The sequence below is a fragment of the Bombus bifarius genome, unplaced genomic scaffold, assembly GCF_011952205.1.
Source record: "Bombus bifarius isolate JDL3187 unplaced genomic scaffold, Bbif_JDL3187 scf7180000008193, whole genome shotgun sequence".
NCBI classification, from domain to species: domain Eukaryota; kingdom Metazoa; phylum Arthropoda; class Insecta; order Hymenoptera; family Apidae; genus Bombus; species Bombus bifarius.
In genome coordinates this window covers 616,154-630,799 of record NW_022884501.1, presented here as the reverse complement: position 1 = coordinate 630,799, position 14,646 = coordinate 616,154, and the positions used below count along the sequence as shown (strand labels likewise).

General features: G+C 36.7%; 1 protein-coding gene across 2 annotated transcripts in view; it reads left to right on the top strand.

The window, feature by feature from the left end:
* LOC117209731 (UPF0489 protein C5orf22 homolog) overlaps positions 1-14,646 on the top strand; it is a 1,030,747-nt gene that overhangs the window by 700,451 nt on the left and 315,650 nt on the right. The gene's annotated exons all lie outside the window — the stretch shown is intronic.

The window sequence follows — 14,646 nt, the reverse complement described above, 5'->3', positions numbered from 1 at the left end:
CGCGGATCAAAATTGGGAAAAAGAGATTTCGCTTTTTTATTAATTTAAATAGGTACTATGTTTTGAATTCTGTTTTCAATACTTACTTTGTGTTCGTTATGGAAGCATTTAATAAATACAATTTTGATTACACAATTTGTTTCATAAATTCAAAGTTATTAGATCTACGTATATAAGAGCTTAAATACATGGTTTTATACGAGTTACCTGTACACGTCAAATTTTCCTGCAAAACAAACACGGCCACCGTCGCGGTGACATTTTACAATTCAATTATGTGAGATTGTACAAACGCCGCGTCGTCCTGGCTCTCCGGTATAATCGATCAACGAGATTATTCGTGGCCGCGCGTATTCGCAGCCGACGAGGATCCATTACACTTTCAACACCTCCGTGTCTCTGTGGAATCGCGATTTCCCATAGCAGCCTGGTCAGGGCCCGGTTTCTTTCGAGCGTAGCCACGAGTCGCGTCGCTAATTAAACCATCGAAGCATCCGTCGAGTTCCGAGCATCCGAACGTTCCAATTAAACGGCGAAATTACGGTGTTTGCGTAATTAAGGCAGCTCTGTCTTTCCCTGATCGAGGATCGACCGTCCTAATCGCCCTGGAAATAAACCAGGTCCCGCATACCACTAACCATCGAACGTACTAATTAAGAGTGGTCGCAATATCCACACGGTATTGCTCTTCGAGTTCAAAAACGTACTATAGATAGGGATCGTAAGTTTTTGTAACAGTATTTGCACGTATCTTTATTTTCTAGCGAAGTGTCTTTTTATCGCTTTCAATATACGTTTCGTTCTCATAGTGTCAATTGTTCATAGTCGTATGAAAGTACTATTAACCACTTAGTAGTACGATGATCGGGCCAAACGTAAATATTACGAGCATAGCCCGTAACACGATGATCGGGCCAAACGTAAATATTACGGGCATAGGACGTAGTACAATGATCGGGACAAATATAATATATAATATAATATATAATAGCTTGTTTACGTTTACGGCCCAAAATTCTCGGACGTAAATCGTAGGTTAAGGGGTTAAATGATACGAATACTAGACTTGAATCTAATTAATTAGTATATAAATGATATAATAAATACAATGAAATGTAAATACCTCTTATAACCACTGTTAATTTCATGATAAATGTCTTCAATTCTATCAATCGATATTCTGCCAATGATGCAAAATATGCTTTATATCTGAAACGCAATATCGATAGCCATTGATACATTAAAGAACGACAATTCTCAATCTTATATACTCTTCCAAATTTTGTATACCAAGTCATGCTCGTATTTCTTTAAGCCAACATTTTCTGATTTCTCCGAAGCCTGCAATATAAATCTGAGTTACGTCGCAATAAAAATATTGCCATACTGGAATCTTTAAATTCAACGAAATCTACCCAACGTGTTAAGAACATTCTTACGCAATAAAGGCAACGAGTATAATAAGTACAACAAAGAAAAGGAACAAGATTGGAGCTATCGGAAAAGAAGAAGAAAAGAGCTATAAAAGAAAGGTCGAACGCAGTCACAGATGATAGCGATAACGGGCGTATAAGGGGCGTATCTACGTTTAGTTCGGACAGCCAGCACTTTATTCGGCTGGCAAACGTTAACAAGTGTTTTCCATCGGTTTAAAAGGCGCCAAGACACAAGGCAACCGGTCCAGGTACCCGCGAACGAGCCTCTATCGGTGACTCATTGGAAACGTAGCCGGTTTTCGTGTTCTCCAAACACCCAATTCAACGATTTCGCCGCGTGGTTAAGACGTTCGATTCGATACGGCCTGATGGAATCGTCTTCCGCCGCGTCTCCGCGTTATTGCTTTATTCCTCCGTTACTCGGCAAAAAGTCAGTTATTTGTTTAGTTGGAGAATGTAGTTTTCCTTTTAGAGCCAGAACACGAGTTGCGTGACTTAAAAAGAAATGTTATCCATTTTTGGTGGTCGTAATTTCGTGTGCCTTTGAACGTGATTTTATTGTATTGAAGTTAGAAAAATTACAAATCTTTAATTAGTATGACAGTACAAACGAAGACAGCATAATTATCAAGACGGAATTGTGATCTCGAGAAACTCTCATTTGAAAAAATGGAGAAATTACAAAATCGTGGATTACGGCAAATCAACAAAAGGTGATAGGATTGTCATTTTTTCTTTTATTTTTAACAAACTAACAATACGGCATCTCGCTTATCATAATTCGTCGAGTGTTATAATCACGAAAATGGCGATGCTTTTAGGGAAAAAGAATGTGAATATTTTACAAGTAAGAATCGTTCTCTCTGTGCTAATTAATGCAAAGTGACAAATTTCGAAATGCGTTACTGATGCAGCAAATGAGTAATATGCAAATAAAGATTGCTGTATCAGTATTGTTTTTAAATTCTAATTAGTTCGTAATTGAAGATTTCTTTGTTAGTCACCTTATCGAAAGACATACTCAAATAACAAAGGCTACGATCAACTTTCAATGGATTTATCTTTGTTCTTTCCAACATAAGACAATAAAGGAAACAATCAGTAAGTACTCATTAATGCGTCGAAAATTACTCATCGCTTAAAACGAAACACTGTCGCATATACTGATCGTGTGTACGATTAATGACAAAGATAATAATAAAGTTTCAGAGTCAAAGATCTCAACGGACAAAAGATACACGTTCTATGTACATATTTATTCTTAGTTTCCATATCTTAATCTTATATGAATAATCTTATATGAGTAATCACATATGAATAATTCATCGAATTTTTACAAAGAAAATCAGACAGAAGATCACAAAGAAAATGATTGTTTTTCATTTTCATCGATTATCGTTCATAAAATTTTTATAGACAAAATCACAGAGAATGGCGAGATAGAAAGTCGAATCGTGAATTAACCGATTTTTCCAATCTTTCTATTCTTTCAAACAGATCATTGTCGATCATTATTCGTCGTACTTTTATGAAGAAGATCACCTTCCTAATAACTTTTCGTTTCATTTAGCCCTGCGACCTTGGACGACGCGTCCTGCTGATTTTGTTAATAATTACAATCAGGGATAAAAATAAACAGACAGGTGGTGGAAATGGATATAAATGCGGCCTATTTACACAAAAATGTAAATATTAATTTTAATTATTTACTGAAATAATCTATGTATTACAAGGATATAAATAAAACTCAAGTATATACGTATATGACGCTAGTACAAGTTCGATCATATCTCATTGATATTTATTTCCACTGTCTGTCCACATATTTTTGTTCCCGACTGAATACGCATCTACTCATTCGAGTTAATTCCAACGAGCCAGGCTATTTTCATGTTCATGAGTTTTTCGTGCTGCATTAAGAGTTTCCTTGTACCTTATAACCCGTACAGGATATACATTTCGTCAGTGATTTTGAACAGAAAGATATGAAAATCGTCCGCGATTTAGAGATATAGAAAAATATGAAGACCGCCTGGGGCAGGAGAATTGAAGGTGAAAACAGTCGATTACATCAGGCGAAAGACAGTGAAGGAACAGCTGCGAAGGGGTCATCGCGCGTCGACGTTGTCCCCGCGAGCATTGCACGTAATTAGGAGCTCACTAGCGGCGAGCAAACAAACAATGGCTGACTCTTCTCGCATGCGAGTAAATACGTCAGCGCTACGGTAATTGTCCGGCAATTACCAGTCGCGCAATCGCCACGAACCGGTGTGCATTCGTCTGAACGAACCGAGCGCTGTCCTTTCGAGGCTTCGTCTTTTATTGATTCCTTGTTAATTGGACGGTAGTACGACCGCTACCGGCGTCGGGCTTTTTGCCAGTCGTCATTCGATGCGATGACAGCAAGGATTATTTTGGTAGAAAGAAATCGCGGATCTCGGGATAGACGGTTGCGTAAGCCAATTCGCGATGCACGATCATGTTCGGTTTCAGTCGGTTTCACGGTAAGGCGATCGTAATGGGAGGTAGATTATAAGAAGTAGCAGTGGTTCGATTGATGCGAAAGATCGAGAGTGTTCTTTTTGTTATAGATGTTATAGATAGACTGTGGATCTTTACGTATCTGTATATTTTATATTTATGGGAATGTTATATATTTCTACTGAAAATATGCAAAATGCACGTAATATGCAAAGATGTACAGAATATTCAACGTAAAATATTGGTAATATGTAAAAGACGATAACTATATATTTTTAGGTTCTACTTCTATAGTTTTATTTTTAAGGACACGAATTTGTATAAATATCTAGTCTAATTATAAGCGATGAAAAAAATCATTTAGCACCTAAGAAATCTACGGTGTGCTTATTATAATATGTTTTTTGTTTTTTTTTATAAATTCATTAATGTATTTTTAGAAAAAATAACTCAAAAAACATGGAAGTAAGATATGTGCCATTAGAATTTTAATTTTAATTTGAATTACTTAATAATTTCATTATCTACCTACTTCTTCAACGCGAAGCAGCGCGGTCAATTTATTTTCGGAGCTTTTAATAGAATTATTCTGCACAGTATATCAAATTACGATTCGCGGTTGTTCCGTGAAGAATTTGAAAAGATTTGTCATAAAAACATTAATAATTTTAATGACATTAGTGCCTACTTGTTAAGCCAAACGATTTATTTTTGAAACACATTTTTACGCGATCTAGATGCAATAAGAATATAATGCTAGGAAATGAAGAAACCCGATGTACGTGGTAACGATATTTTTACTTTCCAATGCGCATTCGCAATTTCACCAAAAATAGAGAAACCCCACAGATGTGTAATGGTAAACGAATTCAAACATCAATCACGATGGCGACAAATTGACACGGTAGATAAGAAAAACTGTAAAACATTGACGGTGACAGCAACTTTGTAGATTATCTGACACCTTGGGTGCTCTTACGTTTCACGGGACGAAACGAGATTGTGTCACGGGGCAGCGCGACACGTCCTGTCCCATGACGCCATTTTATCGGGATTTCAGCCGCCATACAGACAAAAAAAGACGAGCAACGACCGAGGTTAAGATCCACAGGAAAGATATACGCGAAACGGAGAAGACACGTAGCGGATTGTCGTCGATCATCAGACCGGAAAAGGTCCCCGTGCATTTTCTTCGTTTTGCGGCACGTCACCGGTTCTCTGGCTGTGGCGACTACGCTGGCCACCGCCGCCAGGCTCATAGAAAATTCTATTATTCTATTCTTATCATCGGGATGACGCGTGCTGGCTCGTATCGACAGCCGGATATATAATGCAACGTGAGTTTCTGAGCTTACGGCGTCTACCGGATGCGCCCACACCGAGCTTGCATACTGAACAGCGGCCCCGGCTTCTAAGGTCCAGCTAGGAAACGTGCTGGCTCGTCACGGCCGTTTGTACGTTCGGTTTCTTGCTGGATCTCAGCCACCATTCAGCGTTCGAGATGTTCAAACCGTGAATTCTTGCTCCGAGCATCGCTTCTTTAACCTATTGAGGACGAGGCAATAATTCATTGTAATTAGATCGCGGATGTTATTCATGAAAAGTTCGAAGATACGAAAATTTGCAAAATGCATATATTGCACAAAAATACATAAAATATTCAAAGTAAGTATTTGTTATAGTTAATAAGTAAAAGAGTTGTTTACGCGCGTTTCATTCTTTAAATTAGGTATATTCAGAAAGTTACGAATTTGCATAAATATTCGCAGCCTATTTATCATACTTACGTCGTAGATATTTATACATTTGTGTGGAATTTAAATATACATAAATGTAAAGATATAATGTATAAGAATATACAAAATACTCAAAGTAAACTACGTATTATAATGCTTAGAAAATTAAGCAAAATTTTACTCAATTTTCACTCGTTTAATTTTTTACATTCATAAAAGTTTGGATCTGTTACCGTAGACTTTTGATCTTGTTGAAGTATTTATCACTAAGATTTCTAAGGACGAATTTTTAGTGTAATTGTAAGAAATGCTAAATCCATGGATCAGTCATTTTCTTGTAGCTTCTATAAAATTAGAATATTATTCGGAGTAATAATATGATTGGAATTCAGGTTGTATAAGAAGACGATGATCGAACAATATGAGAGAAAGTATGATACTCATTGCGGAATGTGACGATTCTATTCTATTAATTATATGACAAATATTTAGATCCGTATAAAATAAGTAATTTCAATATTTCAGTTGTCACTAAAAATCGACTTCTATCATGCATCAGTTTCCCACTTATAGAAATCATGTTTTTTCTCTCAAAATACCACGACAATCTTATCCTTTCGACGTTTCTTTCAATCAGTAAAATTACATTAATAAAAAACCAGAGAAATATATTAATATCTTGATAAAAATTAGAAAAAAAAATCTGACGACGATTTGGAAGATAGAATCTCTATTGCTGAGAACCGACCCCACCTCCCTAGAATTTTAATTCACAGGATGGAGAGGTTTTTGTTCTTGAAACTCGTCGACGGATTCGTTGGCGCGGGACTGTATTTCAACGCCCTTTTTAATATTTCTGGGGTGTTTCGCGTGCACAGACCAGCCGGCATAGCATTCCATTTTTGCAATCAACGACCGGCCGTGTGCGAGGCGACGTCTGCGTGCGACCTATCGCGTGGCAGATGCAACGTCGATCGTGACGTATTGTTCTCGCACAAGGCGAATTAGTTCTACGAATAGCCAGCGAGAATTCACGGTGTGTTAATTAAAACAATACCGGCGCTGTACGAGGAGGCGCGCGGGAATTCGAATTTCGCGCGCACATGTCACACCTCGGTCTTTTCTTCAATCCATCTATTGTTGCTCGCGATTTACATGATTCAAAGAGGGCGGATCATGCTACCTCTTTGTCGATCGATTTGTTCCCAATCTGTATGTTTTTTTGCCAGCATTTAATGTTTAATGCTTCGTCTGTACTTACTTTGAAAGGACGAGATGTAACATGAATTCTTTATTGACTTTTAGGCGCTTTTTATCGTCGAAATTGTTTCAAAATTATTGTTTATTGATACAGTCGTGAAGATAGATTATAGAAAAGATGAAATACAATTTTGGAAGATATGTTTGTGATTCTTCGAGTTTCAATCGTGTCATTGATAAGTTGCGTTTTGTTTCGACATTTCGCGAGGATTCTAGTTTACAGCTGAATTAAAAATAAGCGCTTAAAATCTAAAATTTGTTAATGTAGGTAGAACAGGGTTTGGAATTACTTACGTCATAGGGTAAAACGTAGACCAACTCTTGAATAATTAACATCTTGGTTATTATTATACATATATTATAATATGTAGTTATAAATATTAATAAGAATGAACAAGGAAGTGAAGTCGTGTTAAAATGGGAATGTATGTACATTGTTTCATTCAAATAAGACTTGTTTGTTACTATAAACTGAGAATTGTTAGTCTAGTTTAGATAATAGTATTTTCAGCGATAGTTATTCTAACGATAACTATGCTGTATTTAGCGCTCGAAATTTGCATTTTAGTTTTACAAAACGTTAGGCTTTCCAAGATTACGTGTGTAACTTATATTTGTTCACTGAGCATTCGTTCGCTTTCTATTAAGAAATATTACTTAATAAAGATTTTTACATTTTTTCTAGGTATCGTAATTTTAATTTCGACAAATTGTATAAAATAATCGAGAAAATTTCCAATAAATAAAATAACAATTTCCACGATTACATAATTGTCAGCTATGAAAATACTCAAATGAATATATTTTAATACATCTAAATAAAATTATGAGCATCCCAAATACATTTGTAATTACATGTAAACATTAACATATCTCTGAGTTTTTAAAGAGAATGTAAAAATATAGATCCAGATCGATAAATCGTTGTTGCTTTTTATAGCTAAGATTTCTAATTTCCAAGAAACACATTGCAACAAATTCCAGGAATTGTGTCGTTTAATCAACCGATCATTAAAACGTCATTTCGCGATGAATCTAGCGCTTTCTTGAATTGAAGACACGGAGTATCGCGAGCGCGGCAATGAGTGCTTCTTTGAAGCGCCGTGATTAATTTTTCTCTTCTTCCCTGTCCCAGTTTAACGGTGATAGAAGCTCTTCACGCTTTGCGCAATCTTCGAATTCCACCGTGCAGATGTTCGTCGGCCTCCTCTGTGATTTAAGACGCGCGAGTGATCTTTGAACCAAATCGCGAGGCCGCGATCTAGATCACTCCCCACCTTTGTTCTCAATAAATATCTGTTGGCGAGCTGTTAACTTCCTTGCGCAGTTTATATTAGAATATTAGAGTTATATTAGAATGGAATAAAGCTTGTTTTCATTTTGCAATTCCCTGCTTAATTCTAATTTCGTTAATATAATCGACGCTTTACGAGAGATAACAATATTTCATATTTACGTTATAGATATGATTTTGCAGCTGTGTCTTACAAGTAGTTTTGTAAACATATTTTTAGCACGTGTTTAGAATAGATAATTTTATATCGATCTTTTGTCTGAGTTTATATAACGAGAAGTTTCGTTCCGCTCGAATATTCGTACAAAGGCTTCGATGATAATTTCATTTCCAGTTCGATAAATTTCCAAGAATAAATTAATCGAAGAATAAGAAGAAGTTAAACGTAATTTAAAATGTATAGTTTAAAGCATCGGTCGTACGTTAGAAATGATAAAAGAGCATTAATATCTTAATACGTGTTTCTACTTGGTTATAAAAGTATGAAGATATAATCAAGTAATGTATATTTTTTTAAAATGATTTATCGAGAATGAACCTCTATGCGACGGAATGTCTCGTGTGACTCGGATCAGCAAGGGCTAAAGTGCAGTGCGTGGAATTTAACCCATCGCAGGCAAACTGAATCGCTTATATTATATAGGTTTAATTGTTTTATTATTCCGAGCTTCCAAAAATCTAAAAAATGTCTGGGATGCTCGTCCGCGTTCTCGATGAATAATAGAATCGTATATTTTATCGGTATTTAAATGTTTGCAGCTTTGTTGAATATTAAAAATAAAAATTCTAACAAAGAAATTCAAGGAAATTCGTCTCGTCGGATTGTCAACGAACCAGTTTTCCTATGAAGCATTGAATTTAATTAACTTAATCAAAATTATGTTCCACTTATACCTATCCAAACAGATAATCTACAGCTATCTCTTCTTCAAAACCCATTACTTTTCTAGAATATTCCTTCTACTTGAAATTGACACCCACAGAGAACAATTATGTATTTATTACATTATGTTCTACTTGTCCCTACTCAAACCTATAATCTACAACCGTAGATTAATGTGCTGAAATCACATTACCCCTGTAGAACATTTGTCATATTTGAAATTGACATGAACGGGCAACAATTATCTATTTATTACACCATCGACAGAAATATCATACAGTCACTCTTTTTCCAAGAAATCCATTATTCTATAATTAACGAATTCTACAATGTTACCAAACATATCTATGACTCATGTTACCTTGCTTACCACTACCATTGACATTATTATCATTATCTCTATTATTTCGAATTACAATAGATTACTCATCAAAACGGTGTAACGAAGTCATACGACAATGCAAAGAAGATACGACCCACAGGGAAATTGTTATCGTAGTCAGGCCGAGCAGCTTTTTCTTTGTTTCTTCGCGATGATACATCGCGGTCAGAATTGCTTAACTCTATCTAGTGAGTCATTAGAATCGAACACATACTACGTATTTGCAGAACAGCGCTGGCGATACTCGTCACGCTTGTGCGTGGCGGCGAGATAACAGCCACGGCGAGGCACCGATGCAAATGAAAAATCGCGTGACAAAGATAGGGGATTACAGCTGTTGCGCAATCGCGCGCTTAATGATTTCGACGTATAAGCCGGGCAGATACGTGGACGCCCCGTTTCCCTGTTCCAAGTATTGCTCGTTTGTCGGGAATTATCCCTTTAACAATCCAGCCCGTGTCTCACGTGGGCAATCGCCAATCGTTCGATATATACGTAGCCCTGAGAGACACCAACAGAAACTCATACGAGTACTTTTTAGCGTCTAATTTCAAACTTCTCGCACGTTATCCTTTTTTTTTTTTTTTTTTTACTAAAGAACATTACACGTACGTCAGTCTCTGAGAAGCTGAAACTGGTCAACTTCACTTTTTGTAAGTTTCTGAATCTTATTATCTAGATACGCGATTAATCTCGATCTTCTGGGAGATACGGATTACATATTCACTTTCAGAAACTTATCTGTCGCAAGAAAGTGATATAAATAAATACAAGTTCCTAGGAAATTCTGTATAAATTATGACATTCAACACAACATTTCTTTGCCTCTTAGTTTATGGAGTTAATCAACGTGGCTTGCGAGCAGCGCATATGTGACGTACTCCGATAAAAAAAGATTAACAACTTTAGCGTGCAAAAAAACTTAATGTTATGCACTCCAGAAGAGAGATCTGTTTCGTTTTCAGCTATGTTACGCATGTCGTTTAAGACCGACCAGGATACGTAGTCCACGATAGTTTTGAGCAGCGAAGCTCGTGCAACCAATTACGAATGTTTCGTAATTGAAATGATTGCAATGAACAATTCTCTACTTTTATTATTCGAAGAAACTTGAAGTTAGTCTCATTGCAAAGAGCATAGTTACTATTGCCTATAAAAAAGCATGAAAAAGCTAAAATCGATTTTTTCGTACCACAACCAGCAGCATGTCGCGTATTAGGATTCTCCTGTTAATTCATAAAGCGACATTAAAATCAGAAAAACGATAACAATATATTTATCACCTTCCTCTCCTGCAGTCCTTATATATTCTTCTTGCTTTTCCTTTTCTTTTTTTTTTTCTCCTCACTTGAAACCCAATGCAAAACTCGTTCATCGAGACGATTTGAAGAAGTGTGGTCCACGAGTGGAGAAGCTGCTAATTTTACGTGTTTCTCGCTTGGAATCCAAGGGAGGCCGTTGCACTCTCTGGTAAGTGCAATAACGCGATAATCCGTCGGTTCGATTTCGGCAGATATTTTCGGCCGTGTGGCATGGGGACCACTCGCGAGCACGCGAATGGTTGAAGAGGAACGCGTGGCGAAGTCGAAGAAGGCATTTCCACGCGCATTAAGCGAACAGACGGCCGTCTATCGCGACAGCGCGCCACGAGCGCAATTAAGCCGAGCAGAGCCGTATGCAAATCGACGCATTGTCTTGACCCGAAGTGGCACGGTGTCGCCGGCCTCGTTGCGCTTTCACGAGCACTCGCGAGGCCGCGGCTCTTTTGCCTAATTCCCCGAATGACTCGTCTCGACGCCTCTGCTCGCGTTACGCTCGCGTTCCACGATTGTTTGCCCGATCTTTTTTCCCTGTCGTTCTATTCCTTTCGTTTTTTTTTCCTGCCGTGTTTTGCGTTTCTCTTCTCGTGGAAGATGATTTCACGCGGTTTTTACGCCACGTGGGTGTTTTATGACACGGGTTGACGATGTCGATCGAGGGATCTTTGTTTTTGACCGCGGATCCGATTTTTAGGTTTGGCTTAAATTTTGGTGAGTTAGGTTGATGTTTATTTGTAAGTTGTATTTTTAGAATAGGTGCTGTACGTTTTAGTTTAGGTTGTGTAGGTTGTACTTTTAAAATATAAGATCGTAGAATGGTAGAGACATCGTAGAATAATCGATATAAATGTCACTGTGTCATCTTCGCTACTCAAAATTCAACGCGATAGATATTGAGATGAGGTGCACGATACGGGGCCTTGAAATACAAAACACTTCGACCATTTCTTTTTCTTTTTTCCAGACGACGCAAAAACTTTCAATTTCGAATTTCGTAAACTACAGAAGTTTACTTGCATAGAAGAGAAAATCATTTGTTTAAAGTCATATTATAAATATTGATATTAAATAGCAACAAAATATATCTTTTTATGGTTCTACTCTTGTTTCCAATGTTTCTCATAATGTATGTACCATTTCCAAGTTTTCCTTCAACCAGTTAATGATTATGTTAATCGATATTTTATTCCCTGTCGCATAATAATTTACCAGCTAACGCTATTGGTAAATCACCTTTATCATTGCATGATTTTTCATCAAATTGTATAATCAGAAAATTTATAATTCGTAAAATTTAATCTGTTTTACTGCCAGACTTGTTAACATTCAAGTGTATTTATCAATGCTTATGACTTGTAACTTACGTATGACTTATAAAATTTCATTAATAATATTAGTTCGAATTCACAAGACCTTCGTAATAATCAAGATTTTACTGTATCTACAATAAACGACCAAATGTAAAACCTAGAACAAACATGAATATAAAACGACTGAAATTCAAAGACCAAACCAAACTAAAATAAAAATCAAACTTAACAGGTTTCTCGTATGTCGAAAACGAAGGAAGCAAGGAAACCGATATAACAAGAATATTTAAACATCGTGCACTGGTCTCTCTCTTTCCTGTGCGAACGTCACAGAAATGTCTACGCGTGTTGTGCCAGAGCTGTTGGTTTAAGCGCAACGGGGATTCCGTAAGAGTCCTTTGTCCTTCCTCGATCCCAGTCAGGAACACCCTGGCCGGTTCGGTTCGCATAAACGGGAAACGGGTTTCAGTCAGAAAGAGCTTTGGTAGTTCAGCGTAAAAGAACGGTGCTTTGTCACGAGGACAAGCAGAGCAAAAAAAAAAAAAAAGGAAAAAATAGAAGAGGAACAGAGAAAGAAAGAAGAAACGAACACACCTTTTTCAATCGGTCTCTCTTCTGCTAAAATAGTCCGGACGTTCCTCTTTCTTCTTCTTCGTCTTATCCTTTCTCTTTCCAACTTGCTCTCTGTTGCAAGGAGAAGGAGCGAAGGGCAACCAAAAAGCTGATGTTAGGCGAATGCAAATAAATGCGCATACGGAGGACCGACCATTCTGCAGCGTGCTTCTAATGTTTGCCCAATGCGGTTTCGCTGTGCATGCTTTTCGGATTTTTGCAGGGAACACTTGGCTCTTTTTTAGCAGGAACTTTTGGGAAAAAATTTGCCAGAGAATAGAGTGACTCTTTGTTGGTTTGGAGTGGGTTTTTGAAAGGTTTGATTTGTAAGGGTTGTTTTCTCCAATCTTTTGTCAACGGTATGTCGTAGAATATTTTCGAAAGAATAAATGGAATTCGTTAAATTAGCGGGTAGTTTTCGTGTACTCTCGGGCGTTTTACGGGAACGACAGATTAATTTGTTTATTAGTGGCGATAGTAATCGCGTAAACTTGCGTTTGAACGTATTCGGTATTAATTTCTCTTTAGGGTCTTAATTACGGTATGCTGCGTTTGTATTAGATAATAAAATTCGTAGATCGATAAGTACAATTGCAATGAAATATTATCTGATATTTTGATATGTGGTAGCAACTTAACGTTAAATTGTTTTATATTCCATATTGTTAATTATTATTTCAATCTGAAATTACAAACAGTGAATATATAATAAATTTGAATATAAATGTCTATGAATATGTGAAGAAGTAAAATATTGCCTGAATCGGAAAGTAGTATATTCTGTTTCGTAAAAGTGGATTAAATTTTTAATTTCACTTAACATGTAGCTAAAATATTTATTATTTCACGTTGTAAAATTTCAAGCGAGACGTGATCAACTGATCGAAGTGGTTAATATGTAAACCACTCGGAAATTAAACTGATCAATTACGTTTTCTGACAAGTGTTTATTTTTAGTATCACAGTATATAATTAGCGTTTAATCCTTCAAAGATCGAACGATTAATATTGGTGTAGGAGGGCACTTTGATTTTTATATGTTTATATGTATATGAACTTGCGAGAAACGAAATTAATCTCTACTCTTTGTATATTTCTAGATTTCGTTGCACAAGAACATAATTAATGTACAGTTTTCAAGAAAAAGACGACCTATTTCCATAAATTTATTCATCATAAGGAAGTGGCATAAATAATAATAAATTTTAAAGTTAATGAAATAATTTTCATAACATCATCGCTATCCTCTACTTTTAATTTATACGACTGGCCAATGTGACTTCCGAACAGTTCATACATTAACTTATAATACATAAATAAAACAGCTAAAAGAAAAATTAAATTTGTAAACATACAATTAACATACGGTTCTCATAAAAACAAAAAGCTATACCAAAGTTTAAGAACAACTTATATCATCCAAGTATGTACACATATTTGTACGCTTATAAATATTCGATAAATCGTCAGGAATACTTCAGAACAACTCGATATTTAATCAAAATAATATTAGAAAAAACAAGTCGATACTCTAAATTCTTTTTAAATAGCGTCGCCCCGGTCACGCTTGATAAAATTGCATTGCACCGGTTCTGATCAGTTTCATCCACAGGTTTGGCGCGAGGATCGAAACGAAAAAAAAGAAGGAAAGAAAAAAACGGGGACGGTAATTAAATTTCATTACGCGATCACTCGAGACAGCAGTAGGAAAAACACGACAGCCGGCCTATCGAAGGTCCCGTATTAAACGTTTGAGAGCCGCTGACCATAGTGATCGTTGTTGGCTTTGCTTTCGAAACCTCCACCCCCTCGATCGACATTCGCAACCCCTCCGCGGAGCATGGCAGCGAGCGCCGCTCGCGTTTCATTGTTGTGAACGCATGCAAATTGCGATCCCGGTGCCGGGACGAGTATCAATTCTAACAGGATTAAT